The 13,312-nt window shown below is 33.0% G+C and overlaps 1 protein-coding gene across 2 annotated transcripts in view; it reads left to right on the top strand.

The window, feature by feature from the left end:
* The first annotated feature begins 6,664 nt into the window (after positions 1-6,664).
* LOC106785371 (furin-like protease 1) overlaps positions 6,665-13,312 on the top strand; it is a 183,854-nt gene continuing 177,206 nt past the window's right edge. For both annotated transcript variants that reach the window (XM_014745762.1, XM_014745761.1), the window contains exon 1: positions 6,665-6,933. The gene's annotated coding sequence lies outside the window, so the exon portion shown is untranslated. The remainder of the gene's footprint in view (positions 6,934-13,312) is intronic.

Below are 13,312 nucleotides of genomic sequence, written 5' to 3'. Positions count from 1 at the left end.
TTTGCATTGGTATTAATCATTACCATTTGAATTTGATTTCGTAAAATATATTAAACATCGTTCAATAAATTCAAACGCGTCCCAACGATTTGAAATCAATTAGAATAAGTTTCGATAATACGTAAAAATGTTTCATTTCTTAATTCATCAATTTTATTTCTATTCCAAATATACTTTTTTCTTTTTTATATGAATCGGGACTCTTGATAGGGAATAAAAAAAAGAATAAAAAAATATATTCGTCGATCGAAATAACAGTCGATTAACGAGAATTCTCGTTAGTTTCGAACGAGAGCTTTGGCATCGGAGTTTTCTAGTTGTCCAGTATTTCTTGCAGATGACTAGCGAATACATACCATCGACCAACGACTAATCGTTAGAGTTGTCAACTTGAAACTTTGTTTAATCCGGACAGTGCATTTGGACATCTGAACACTCAACCGTACTCCATTCTCGCACTACTAATCATTAGAACGTCAATTACTACAAACGGAACTTTATAAGGGAAATTTAAGTTCCCTTTGATTCTTTATCATTCTCACAATCATTATTTTTTTAACAGACAGTTATAAATTTCAAGGATACTTGAAAGTAGTACCAAAAAAGATATAAAAAAAAAAGGGAGAAATAGTTCCTGGATTATCCGAAATACAAATAAACTGACGTTTCAGAATAATCTGGCTAGTATATATCGTTGCATCACATCCTGTTAACGAAGTAAAACGTCACGCGTCACATGCTATCTGGAAGTAGTTTTTTTTTCTTTTTTTTTTTTTTTTTTTTTTTTTTTTTCACCAAGTAAAGTTTAAGAAATATCTACAGTTTATTTTGTCTCGTTTGAACACATGATGCATATAAGATAAAATTAGAAGGATTGTATATGTACTTACGATTATAAGAAACATAGTTGTTATCATTTCTCTAGTATTAACAATGACTTAAAATATTATCATATATTTTAGTTTGTTTATGGGAAGAATATGCAAGAAAATTGTTTATCCGATGATCACGCGATATCGTTAAAGAAAAGAAGAAAAAAGCGATAAGATCTTGTAACAAGTTGAATCGACGATGGAAAAAAAAAAGAGATTGTGTATAATCGTAGGAAATAGGAAGGAGATAGGTTGATAGTATGTATAAAAGAACGTGTGGAGTTTCGTTTAGTATGAAAATAAATCACACTTATAAAAGCGTTAGATTTAAGAGAGCGGCAAGTTTAGTTGGTGTTTTTCAGAGAAGCTAACCATCAAGCAAGCAACGGTAGTACTTTGAAGATTTACCGGCTGCAATAAAGAACGTTGGGTAAGGTCGAACTCCGGAACAGCTTCGAGAGCTTACATCGCGATTTTTAGCTTGAAAGATTCGAAAAGGAGGTAGAAGCTACGGATATCTGATATCCACTTGTTATAACGTACGACCGATAGCAAAGATATCCCTGAGGTTAAGGTCCCTCGTAATGTGAATTTCGATTACATCCATTTTTCCATCTATCTATGTAGATATATATGCATATACGTGAAACTACGCGACTTGTTCGCCGTTAAATTTTTATTCTTTGGAAAATATTAAAATATCGAAGAACGTTATTTTCGTTCCATCATTCTCCACATGCTAAACACATATATTTTATATATATTACTATTACATATATATATCTTATTAGTATAAATATTATTATAATTTACATTTATACTTGTGTTTTTTAATCTTAATTGATTCATTGAAAAATATTACTTATTATAATTTTTCATTTATTTTCATTTAGAATGCTAAACAGTTTAGATAAAAAAATATCTCTTATTTTGTTTGCTCTCTTTTTCTCTCTCTCTCTCTCTCTCTCTCTCTTATAAGATAACAAAAATATTAAGCTGCGAGAACGTGAGACGGAAGAAAATTGCACGGATGTTTTCTCCGCAGTTTTAGTGGCATTAAAAAAGAAGCTGAGTATTAAAGTAAGTATATAAAGAGCTTCTTTTCTTACTACTATTGTTTTTTATTCTCTCATGCACTTGTATCTAAGCAATTTAGAAAAGACGAGTACATGGAACGTACTACTGTCCGAAAGGGCTACGAAAGGGACTTGTTGACGTTTCACCGATAATGAAATTCCTTGGAGTAGAAAAACATGGATCGTAAATATCGTTGGTCGAAATAGGAAACGGAAGAGAGTAAAAGAAAGATAAAGAGAAACAAGGAGAGAAACAAAGAGAGAAAGAGAGAGAGAGAGAGAGAAAAATAATTAGGGCGAAGAATCACCGGAGGCTTTCTCGTGTAAAAGATTTATCGAAAAAAGGTAAAGTAAAGTAGTGTTAATTTGTAAAGATACTACATGTAACACAACAAAATAAAAAACAAAAAGAATCCTCTATCAACGATTGAAACAATTGTCCTTTTATATTTTATTGCATCAATCAGGATCATTCTTTTTTATTTTCATTTGTCTTCCTTTTTCTCCTCGCTGAAATGATTTCGAAAACTTTGAACAATTTCCAGCCGACTACGACGACGACGGACGTAATACACGAGTTGGCTCTCCGAAAGTATCACATCGTTCGTGGTTGATGTAACTTTAACGGCACGTTCCAAAAATTTCGGAAGTGAGAAACTTTTAAAAAGTTAATTACGTGTCCTTCTCTAAACTTTTGCTTTTTCGTGACTGTTCTTCTGCCTTCCTCGTGTTACATGAAAACGTTGCGCTTGAAAATCAATAAAATTAGTAGATAAAATACAAAAATATCCTAAAAGTAAATGTAGAAAGAAACGTCTAAACCGAGCAACGAGAAAAATATATATAATGTAACGTTTTTCAAAAGAGTAAAAAAAGAAAGAAAGAAAGAAAGTAAAAAAAGAAATGTCGAGTCATAGTTTTAATCGTATAGTTTGCATAATACAAATTTACACAGGTTTTAAATATGTAAAACTATGAATGGAAAAAAAAGCTTTAGCATTTAATAGAAGAAAGTCAGTGGAAATAAGATAAATGTATAAAATATTTCTCTCTTACAAGGTAACAAAAATATATTTGTAAAATTATGAATTAATTAAATAATGTGCACTTAAAGAGGAGGGAGGGGACTTTATATTACCGAGATATGTTAACAATCGGAAGACACAAGAAGGAGAAAAATAATAAATTAGGAAATTTTCGAAGGATGATAAAAAGCGCGTAATTGATATTTTATTTATTATCATTATTACGTAAAGAGACAATGTTATACGAGACAAGACGAGGATTACTTACTACCTTCGGCTTGAAAGATCATCCAGCCCCGAAAATCCAGTGGCGAAATGCGTCTCGTCTCTCCATTATCCCAAGACCTTCCTCCTTCCATCCACCACCCGGATCACCTCGTTCGGCTTTAATTCGTCGTCTTAGGCGACGCTAGTCTTGGATAGCAGTGGGGTGGGGGAGGAGGGAGGGCGGTTGACGATATCGATTCGATAAGGAAGAAGATGGAGAAAACGAGAATGATGATACGAAAAAGGCGTCAGTGTGCCGCATCACTATCTATGCTTATACGACCAGCCGGATATCGAACGGAATTTCCCTTCTTCGATCTTTGTTAGCATGTCATTCGATCAACTATGCTTCTCGCGTCTTCTTCCAACGATGATCGGGCATATAAATTACTTCAGATTGATTTTCGATCTATGTATTATACATACATATTTGTAAACTATGATAATCATTATTTTTATTGGGAATATTATTTTTTATTAAAATATATATATATGTATATATTTATTTATATTTTGATTAATTCAAATATCAACAAGTGTATGGTTCGATAATTATAGAATTGTAAATATGATGATATGAAAGATTATTTAAATAATGAGCATGGGGTGCTTCACGAAATGACATTCGATGCAACGAATGTTACGAAAATTAATTGTTTTTATCGAAGAGAGTTAATTTTCACAGATATACTCTTGCGAAAATATTTATAATCAAATAGCAAAGAATTTAATGTAAGTAGAAAAAGAAAAAAACAACTTTGGAAAAGAAAAGTATAAAAGGGGGGAATAATGTAAATTGTACAAATGTTTTATAATTAAATGTCACCGACCTCTGTCACGAAAAAAAGACATTTTAATAATTTACATTATTATGCGTTACTCGTCTTTCAATTAGTAAGTTCAAACGCGTGATAACAATTTACCAAAAACGTTATCTCACGTACATACAGAAGTGATTTAAATCTGTACACAAAAACGCGTGTATTTCACATTTCGGATTTGTCTAGAAAGATAAGAGAATGTTATTAGAATAACATGCGTTCGTGCGTGCACGATTGTGAAGTCACGCAAAGAGTAGGTAATAGGCATTCGTTTATTCAAGCATATATGTTTACGCATCCTCGTCGTTAACCATCTGTTTCTCAAACATACCATTAAAACATTTTGTACATGTCAAAGGAAAACGAATCGGATTTAAATTATTTTTCGATCTCATTAAAGATAAAAAGAAATATTCATTAAGTAATAACTTATAGAATTAGTTCATTTTTACGAAATAATTCGCGTTCCCATTTCATTTCTTACCTCTTTTATATAACTTTTTGTTTCTCTACAATCTTTTATTATACCATCTTTCTTTTCCCCGTTTATTTGACTTTAAAAAGGTACGAATAGGTATAGTGGCGTTAGAGGATATTATGATTACATTTAATTAAAAATTGCACGCGCTTTAAGTCTAAAGCGTTTTGGACACCGCTAAGGTAAAAGTTTACCGTAAAGCTGAGCGTTATTAAATTCATAATAATACTTTAGCTTATAAAAGACGTTTGATTGCGCAGCGCTCCCCACCGTAGCATCGATTTTCACGATGGAGGGATAAGGAAATTTTATTACCGCATTGTCTAAACGTTGGAAGGGATTGTGCACGCATGCGTACTTCAGTGGAAATGTAACAGGAAAACATGCTACGACGACGACGAGGACGAGGACGACAACGACGATGACAACAACAACGGTTACATCGACGTAGACGATGACGACTACGACCACAATCAAGACAAGACTAAAAGTGGAAGAAAGAACCAGGAAGTTTCTCTCTCTCTCATTCTTTTTAAGGTTCGTTTAGGTATTTGTAGCGCCGTTACTTCTTTTCCCTCTTTCTCTTTTAAACTTACCCTTTCTCACTCCCACTCGTACTCTCTTTGTCCCTCTTTCTCTCTTACCCGTACTGCTATACTGTAGAGAAAAGGAAAGGAAAAAGAACGGATAAAAGAGTGAGAGAGAAAGGTTTGGATGCCGCTACTTATTCTAACGTTCCAAGTTCACCAACGTGGCTGGTGGCTACGTCCAAACGAATAAAAGAGAGGAGATACGAGAATAAAGGAAAAAGAGACGAGTTTGCGCCGGAACTTTCAGGAACGATTCAAGATTTTCCAGAACCCTTCATGTCATACTCTCTTAAATCATAAAACTCGGAAAGAATCGATCCTTTCTCTACCTATACTACTATATAACTACTTTTCGATAAATTTCAACTATAATATATTTCATCTTCGAAATTTTATCGTCTAATTTTCTTTCCTATAGAATACGAGCGCATACACGAATATCAATCATTATACGAGAAATCTAACAATTTTTCAAAAATCCTGCCTAATTCCATATCTCCGTAACCCCTGACTTTCATAATATCAAAAAAAAAAACCGACAACTTCCTACGAGTCATAAACGGGAAATCATTTTCCCTCGGTTCGCGACGGTGCCTTTTCTGGGTCAAATATCCGGCGGGAGCTCTCCCGTCTCTTTTCGTCGTTTCGTTGACGAGTAAAGGGAAAAATAGCGAGAGAGAGAGAGAGAGAGAAAGGAAATGAAGCGATATAAAAAAAAAAAAAAAGAAAAAGAAAGAAAAGTAAAGTACATAAGGAGGAAAAAATAGGAGGAGAGGGAGAAAAATTGAAAAAATAATATAACTTATCGTTAATAAAAAACAAGATTATTCTGTAGCAGCAAGAGATAAATATACGATTGTGGGATCGTAGTAATAACATTACGACGATACTGAGAACATCCTCAACCTGACTCGTTGCTGTCCATACGGCTATCGTATTCTGTCTCTTTTCCTTTTGAAAAGCGAAGGTGCAAAGATAGAGAGAGAAATAAGGACAGAGAGAGAGAGAGAGAGAGGAGATTTGAGGATAGAAGAAAGAAGAAAAGAGAAAAGACGTATAGAGTCGAACGGTCGTCGAGAGACTGAGAGCGCGCTGCGTTGCAATGGGTAGCGAAGTGGTGGGGGTAGTTGAGGAGAGTCGACGCTCGTGTTGGAGTGGGGAGTAACGGAAGGAGTGGGGGATAGACGGCGAGCGCAGTAAACTCACTCGGCGGGGTGGACCGAACCGTCCGTCAGTCATCCGTGCTCCGTCGTAGGGATGAGATCGCGTCGTGTGACGCCGGTGCTGGTTCGTTCGGTATCCCTGCGACGACGACGACGACGGTGACACGGATATTTAATCGTTTCGTCGACGCATTCACGTTTTTCGCTAAATAGTAAATTCGTATGATCGGCCGACTCTCTCGTTATTATTTCGCGTGTGTCACATTCTTCCTTTCCCTCTCCCTTTTCCTATTTCTCTCTTCCTTTCTATCTCTCTCTCTCTCTCTTTCTCTTTCTGTCTATCTGTTTGTTTCTCTCTCTCTCTCTCTCTCTCTCCCCTTTTCTCTCTCCCTTTTCTCTCTCCCTTTTCTATCTCTTTCTATCCGTCTGTTATCTCTCTTTTTCTCGTCTTCCGTGCCATCCTTCGAAGAAAATCTATCGGAGAAACGAAGAGTGTGTTCGAGTCTTCCACGAAGTACGAAGAAGAAGCCTTCTTCTCACAGCATCCGGTTGCTCCTTCGTTTTCTTTTGCCCCAACCTTGACGAGGACTTTTTTAGATTACTACTTGGATCTCGATCGATGCGGAAGGCAACGTTGAGGTGTGAGTATATGTATACTTTTCGTATCTAATGTCACGTGACCATGTTTGTTGTTGCGATCTCTTACACTCTTTCTTCTATCTCTAAACCGCCAAGTTATTACACACTTATTTTCGTGTTACTTCGTGTCGCTTCGTATTCGCGATATATCTTTTTTTTATACTAAACGGTATATTTTTTATCGAAAATAATGATTATTCTTGTTATTTACGATCATCTTTCTCTGTTTTCACTCTCTCTGTCTCTCTTCTTCTCTTTCGATAAACGATGGATCGATCTTGTCACTTCTCTTATGTATTTCGATAGTTACAATCTAAAATTCGACTATCGTTCGATTGGCAACAGTTAAGCAATATAATTTTGGCAAATTTGGCGCCATATTTGCACGTCCCGAATGTTAATCTTAAAGTTCTTTAACAATAATGGTATATATCAACGAAATTTAAAATAATATTCATCGACTAAGTTACCAACGATGAAGAATCAACGTAACAGGATCGTTGGAAAAAAGTAAACCTGTTAAAAGGTGAACGGTGAAAACGATTGGTCTTAATTTTATGTAACCAATATTATATATATATATATATATATAGATATAGATATGAATATTGCGTTATGCATACAAGACAATTATAGAATAATAATAATAATAATAACATTATGTACTATCGTATCGAGGAATGCGGACATATTATCGAGAAGCAATGATTCTTTGTTCGTGCTAGAGAGACTTGGTCTGCGAAAGTGTCGATAATAAGTTGAAGTTCTTGTCCGATCGACACGGACGTTGCACTTTTGTGAGTGAGAGGGCATAAGAGAAAAAGAGAGAGAGAGAAAAGTGTTCACGTCTTTTCCAAGAATGAACTTCAACATCGAAATCCTTTAATAGGATTTAGATTTGGATTTGTCCGACATATTTCCATTCATATGTTAGTCACCTTCTCATTATATTCTTTTTTAGTGAATAGATCAGACAACACAGAGAGATTACAAAAAGTTCTCATACTTGCCTGTAATATACATGGAAATCTTTCAATGGGATCTGAATACGTTTCAATTTTAATTCATACTTTTAATTTCGTTCTCGTTAATTCATTTTTGTGTAAATAATCCAGCAGGAAAAATTATAAAACATTTTCATATGTGTATACACATGTAGGGTGTTCACAAATGGTTCAGATCACATACGTATACTACGATTGAAATGAAATAGATGAAAAAGTTAATATAAAATTATGTCCGAATATAAATTATTGAAAAGATATGTTCTTTTTAATGATATATATATATAATTTACTGTGACAATTATTAGAAATATTAAAAAATATTTTCCTTTGCATGAATGCAGACTTCCATTCGTCGAATTATCGATTGTCGAACTTTTGTAAATATTTCAACTCTATTGGAAATAATATTAAATTGATTATGAATACATTCCCAAAGTTTCTATCTTCTAATTCTATCGTATTTTTATAATACGCACATGCTTGTTATATTATCGACGAAATATTTCAACCTATGTTTCGAATCATTTTCATATTTGTATCATTATAAAACGTGTTTATTCGTAAATTTTATTAATTCCCAATGAATTTATTGTAATTATCGACCATAATTTATTGTGAATTTAACTTATAGCATATACCTCAGTCATTATTATTCTCTCAACGAATGTACGAAAGCGATTGTAATACAACATATTTTGGAATTAGATCGTTATATTCGTATAAATTCGTATAAAACATTACTTTCGATTAATAAACCGGTATTTTCAGTAACGAACACGAACAACCGATACTAATTTCTATTATTGACTTATAACGAACGCACGCGTTTATTAATAAAATCGGATGGAAAATGGGAAAATATTTTCATTGTAGTATATCTTTTTTTTTTTTTATTTTTTTCCCAGTTTGCGTACACAATTTCAAGAAAATATCTACGAGAAGTAAAAAGGGAGTCAAAAATTTCCGGTTAGATCGTTGTGTATTATCTTTCGTACCGGTTCGATTCACGTTTTATATTAAGGTCACGAGAATGCAACGAATCTCTTCCGCCATTGGTCGCGTCGGTTACGCCATTCGCACGTTACTCGTTCGATACGTTTCTATCGATTACATCGAACACGATCGCTTTGTAACGAGAAAAAAAAGGGAGGGAAAAAAAAAATGATAAAATAAAAATAAAGAAAAAATATAGAAAATATTAAAAAAAAAAAAGAAAAAAAAAGAAAGAAAAAAAAAAATTGGTAAAATGCAAGAGGCGTATAAAAAAATGTGTTCATATATATATATATATGTAAAAATCGAATATACATACATATGTATTTTATGTATAGTGTATTATTCTTCATCGCAATATTGGTACGCGTAAATTGAGATAGAAATAGCGCGAAATTTAATTAACGACTTGAATTCAACAATAAAAAAAAAAAGAAAAAAAAAATAGGAAATAGATACAGAGAGGGAAGTAAAAATAGAAACGACGATGTCAAATTCGTTTCTTTTTTCTCGTATTCTATATTAAACAATGAATTGAATTGTCGACATGCACATACCTAGAGAAACCTTATCCAAAGATCTACGGGTTGGTTTGAGATGATTTCGCGAGAGAACGAGAAGACCGGATCTCTGGAGTCTCTCGAAACGCCGATATCCGTCTTTCTGTTCACAACTGCTCGACGTATCCGTGATGACGGTGTGCGCGTGTTTTACCCACGTGCAACGGCTGCTCGAGAACTCAAGAGACAGACCTGGCTTGCTTTCTAGCCTATCCGCATTCCTAAGCGAATCCTCCTACTATATATTATTTCGTCTTCGCATTTTTATCCTACGTTTAAATCTCATTTTTCGACCGGGAACAGATGTAGACAACATTACGTGCATTTTGTACGGTGTCCTATATTTAATAATTTACGAATTTAGAAATCATTGAAGTATGTATAATATATTTAAATTATTCATGATTTGCAATAAATATATTTGTTTGTTTTCAAATGCTAGATTATATTATTTGAGTGAGTGAAAATAAGTATTTGTTTGAAATGTACGATATTTTAATTATAAACGTTGTTTTACATTTTTTTTTATATTCAACAATATTTTGTCAAATTTATATTATACATAAGATGCATAATTATAGATTTAACTTCTATTATGCAATTTATAAACTGCAGATAATATTATTTTGGATTACGAAAGAAGTTCAAAAGTAAATAAGACTATCGAAGAACACGGCGATATTGTTCCGCAGTTATTCTACTTCTCGGTTCCTTTGTTTCATTAATTCATACAACAAAAGAGCATACCTGGGCGAGTCACAAGTAGTGGGCGGAATAAACAGAAACACAGTTACTGTGTGTAAATTGGTAGCGCATGTTTTGTTAGCCGTCTCTTTTCTCCGATGCAAATCTCCTTTTTATTATTATCTTTATTGTTATTTCTTTTTGTTTTTTTTACTTTACGAACAAAATATACGGTTCGACGAATGTTGCTCTAAATTAACAATAAGCATAATTTTAATTTAAAAACTTGTAATTGTCTGCATCTTTTGATATGTGTGCTGAAAAGCATGAAATAATCTTAAATGAAAGAAAATATGGTGTGGGGGAGTGAGGGAGGGAGGGGGAAAAAAAGATCACTCTTTTATCTTTCATACCTCGGCCGAAAGTTGATAGATAAAAGAAAATTTGTATCCTTGATAAATACGTCATCATACGAAGGACACCGTCGATAACCACCGTCGGGACGACTTTTCCGAAGAATACCCTCGATTCTTTTTCGCAACGCTAAGGCGTACTTTTCTTTCTGCTCGGGTTCCTCGCGAAGCGAAGCGACGTTTGCCTTGTTAGCAGTTTGAAACTTCGTTTCGCAAGTTCGTTAAATGCATTCGCGTCCGCGCCCGTTTGTCAGGTGAATTAATGTCCACAGAATTCGTAGATTATACTTGCTATCGTAAAATATTTCAACGAATTGTTTTGTTAATGGTCGAATTATTTGTTGTCCTTGATTTTAAATGGAGAACGAATTCATTATTTTTAATGTAACAAAAAGAAAAATAATAGAAATAGGAAAAACAAAATTATTTGCCGTTTAAGAGAGAGAAGAAGATTTTTTTTATTATTATTTATATTTACTTTTAATTACATTAATAAGTAAGATTTATATAATAATCTATTGAAATAATTAATATTGTATATATTTTCTTATTAAAAAAAATCTTATATATATAATAGAACGTTTTAAATATTATATATCTTATTAATTAAACTTTGTTTAATGTTATTATACGCATACATATATAATTAAAATAATTATATTCCAACGTTTATAGCAAAACGTTTCTAAATGCAAAAATTGTTAAATGAGTAAGTTAACCTGCTGTCGTTTTACTCGTAGCTTACCGAAATAATCGACGTCGGTTTAATTTATCTTAATGTTCGTAGGAAATAAGAGAAATTTCAATATTTTCAAAGCTCTCATGGAAAAACGTCAATTTTATTCTAACGTAACGATGTCAAATTAAAATACGAAAGTTGCGAAAGAAATTTGATCTTTTTTTTAATGTTATTCAATTTATTTCGAGGAAAAACTGGATACCGAACGAATCGCGGAAACGAGTTTATTTCGAAAGTAGACCGAAGTATTTACATTTAAACGTATCGAAATAAAATATACGTCTTTTTGTTTGTTTGTTTGTTCGTTTTGTTTTCATTTCGTTTCGCGTTAAAAAAGTATACTAGTATTTTTTATTTTGTTTTATTTTGTCTTGTTATATACCAACTCACGTTATAGGTTGAATAAACATTGATTTAAACGTATTTAGGTCCATTTTTGAATTTTCACGTTCAATATAATATCGATCATATTTTATAGTGTTGAAAGATATCTGTTATCAGAATAATTTATCTACTATATTGTAGGATACTCGTGGGATTAAGGATGTTTCTCTTAGCTCTGAATTATGGTCTCCTGCGACTATCGGAGAGCAATAGAAGGAATTTCCAAAGCAGTTACGAGCGTGCAAACATTTTAACCTACTCGCTAATACTCCAAGAAATTGCTTCGTTCTACAGACAAATATTTCTCTCTCTCTCTCTCTCTCTCTCTCTCTCTCTTTCTCTATTTATTTCTCTATTTCGCGTTTTAACCAATTTTATTTACTGCAGAAAAATTCGAATAAGGATTTGCTTAAATGTTAACTATTATGTCGCGGTGTCCTCGTATATTTTAGCTTTCTCGTGGTATCTTATATAAATACTCTTCTAAAAATACAAACAGTTAACTTTTTATTGTTCAATCTAGTCTGCCCCATTTCGAAAAAAAAATAAAAAAAAAGAACAGAGGAAAAAAAGATCGCGCAAATTTTCTCCCTTCATTCTCGTTGGGTTGTCCTTACTTGTTAGATACTCCGAATTAACAAACCCGCGAAAAGATTTGTGTTCGATTAAACAACGTTAGATTTCTTTACCGTACATTTATAGAAAGCAAAAATTGGAACAAATCCAAACTCGATTCTATTCTTTCGACTATCGACCGATGTCCTTGGACGTAGAAATGGACCAATACTACTAAGTATATAAACTTACGTATATAACATACATATATATTTAGTTCATCGTTCTGCGTTTCGTTGATAATATATATATATATAATACTAAGTTGTTAATAGTTAACAACTTAGTCTTGGCTCGTTGGAATATATGAAATTTATTTTAAGTCCTATCTTAACGAACAAGCCAAACAACAACGATGAGGCCGGTTTCTACAGTACCTCGTATTACATTCTCTTTCTTCCTCTTTCTCTTTCTCTTTCTCTTTTTCCCTCTCTTTCTATTTTGCTTTCTCATGCAGCACGAGAATGTGTCTGTTACGTTAGAACGTCGTCCGTGACCCCATCCAGCAGCTTCCTGTTACGAGAAAAGTCTTTACTCCCGCCCATTTTCTCTTCATCTCTTTTCCAACCTGTGGTATTCCTATCCTCTATCTTTTTATTTTTCTTTCACACTGTATTCCTTTTTCTTTTTCCTTCGTCATTTCCATTTCGAAGATTTAAAAATCGTATCCTCGAAGATAAGGGGAGGACATAGATCATTTCTCTTTTTTTCTTTATGGTTTTATGGGGAACGACCTAGAAAAAGATGGTGTGGATAGTCTGTATCTAGTTATATCTTTCCTTTAAATCGACACTTTTCATTTAATTTTGTTTTTTTTTTTTTTTTTTTTTTTTAAATCTTGTTATCTTTTACGACGACGTATTTATTATGTTATGTCGATAATATTAAGTTTGAAAATTCATCGTTTGAAGATTTTTTTTTTCTACGATTTTAGCAAAGCTTTTCTCAATCTTTAATCTTAGATTATGATAGGGAAGAAGATTATC

Source organism: Polistes canadensis, unplaced genomic scaffold (genome assembly GCF_001313835.1).
Source record: "Polistes canadensis isolate GaletaPanama2010 unplaced genomic scaffold, ASM131383v1 scaffold_49, whole genome shotgun sequence".
Classification (NCBI taxonomy): domain Eukaryota; kingdom Metazoa; phylum Arthropoda; class Insecta; order Hymenoptera; family Vespidae; genus Polistes; species Polistes canadensis.
This window is presented reverse-complemented; position numbering and strand designations above follow the sequence as displayed.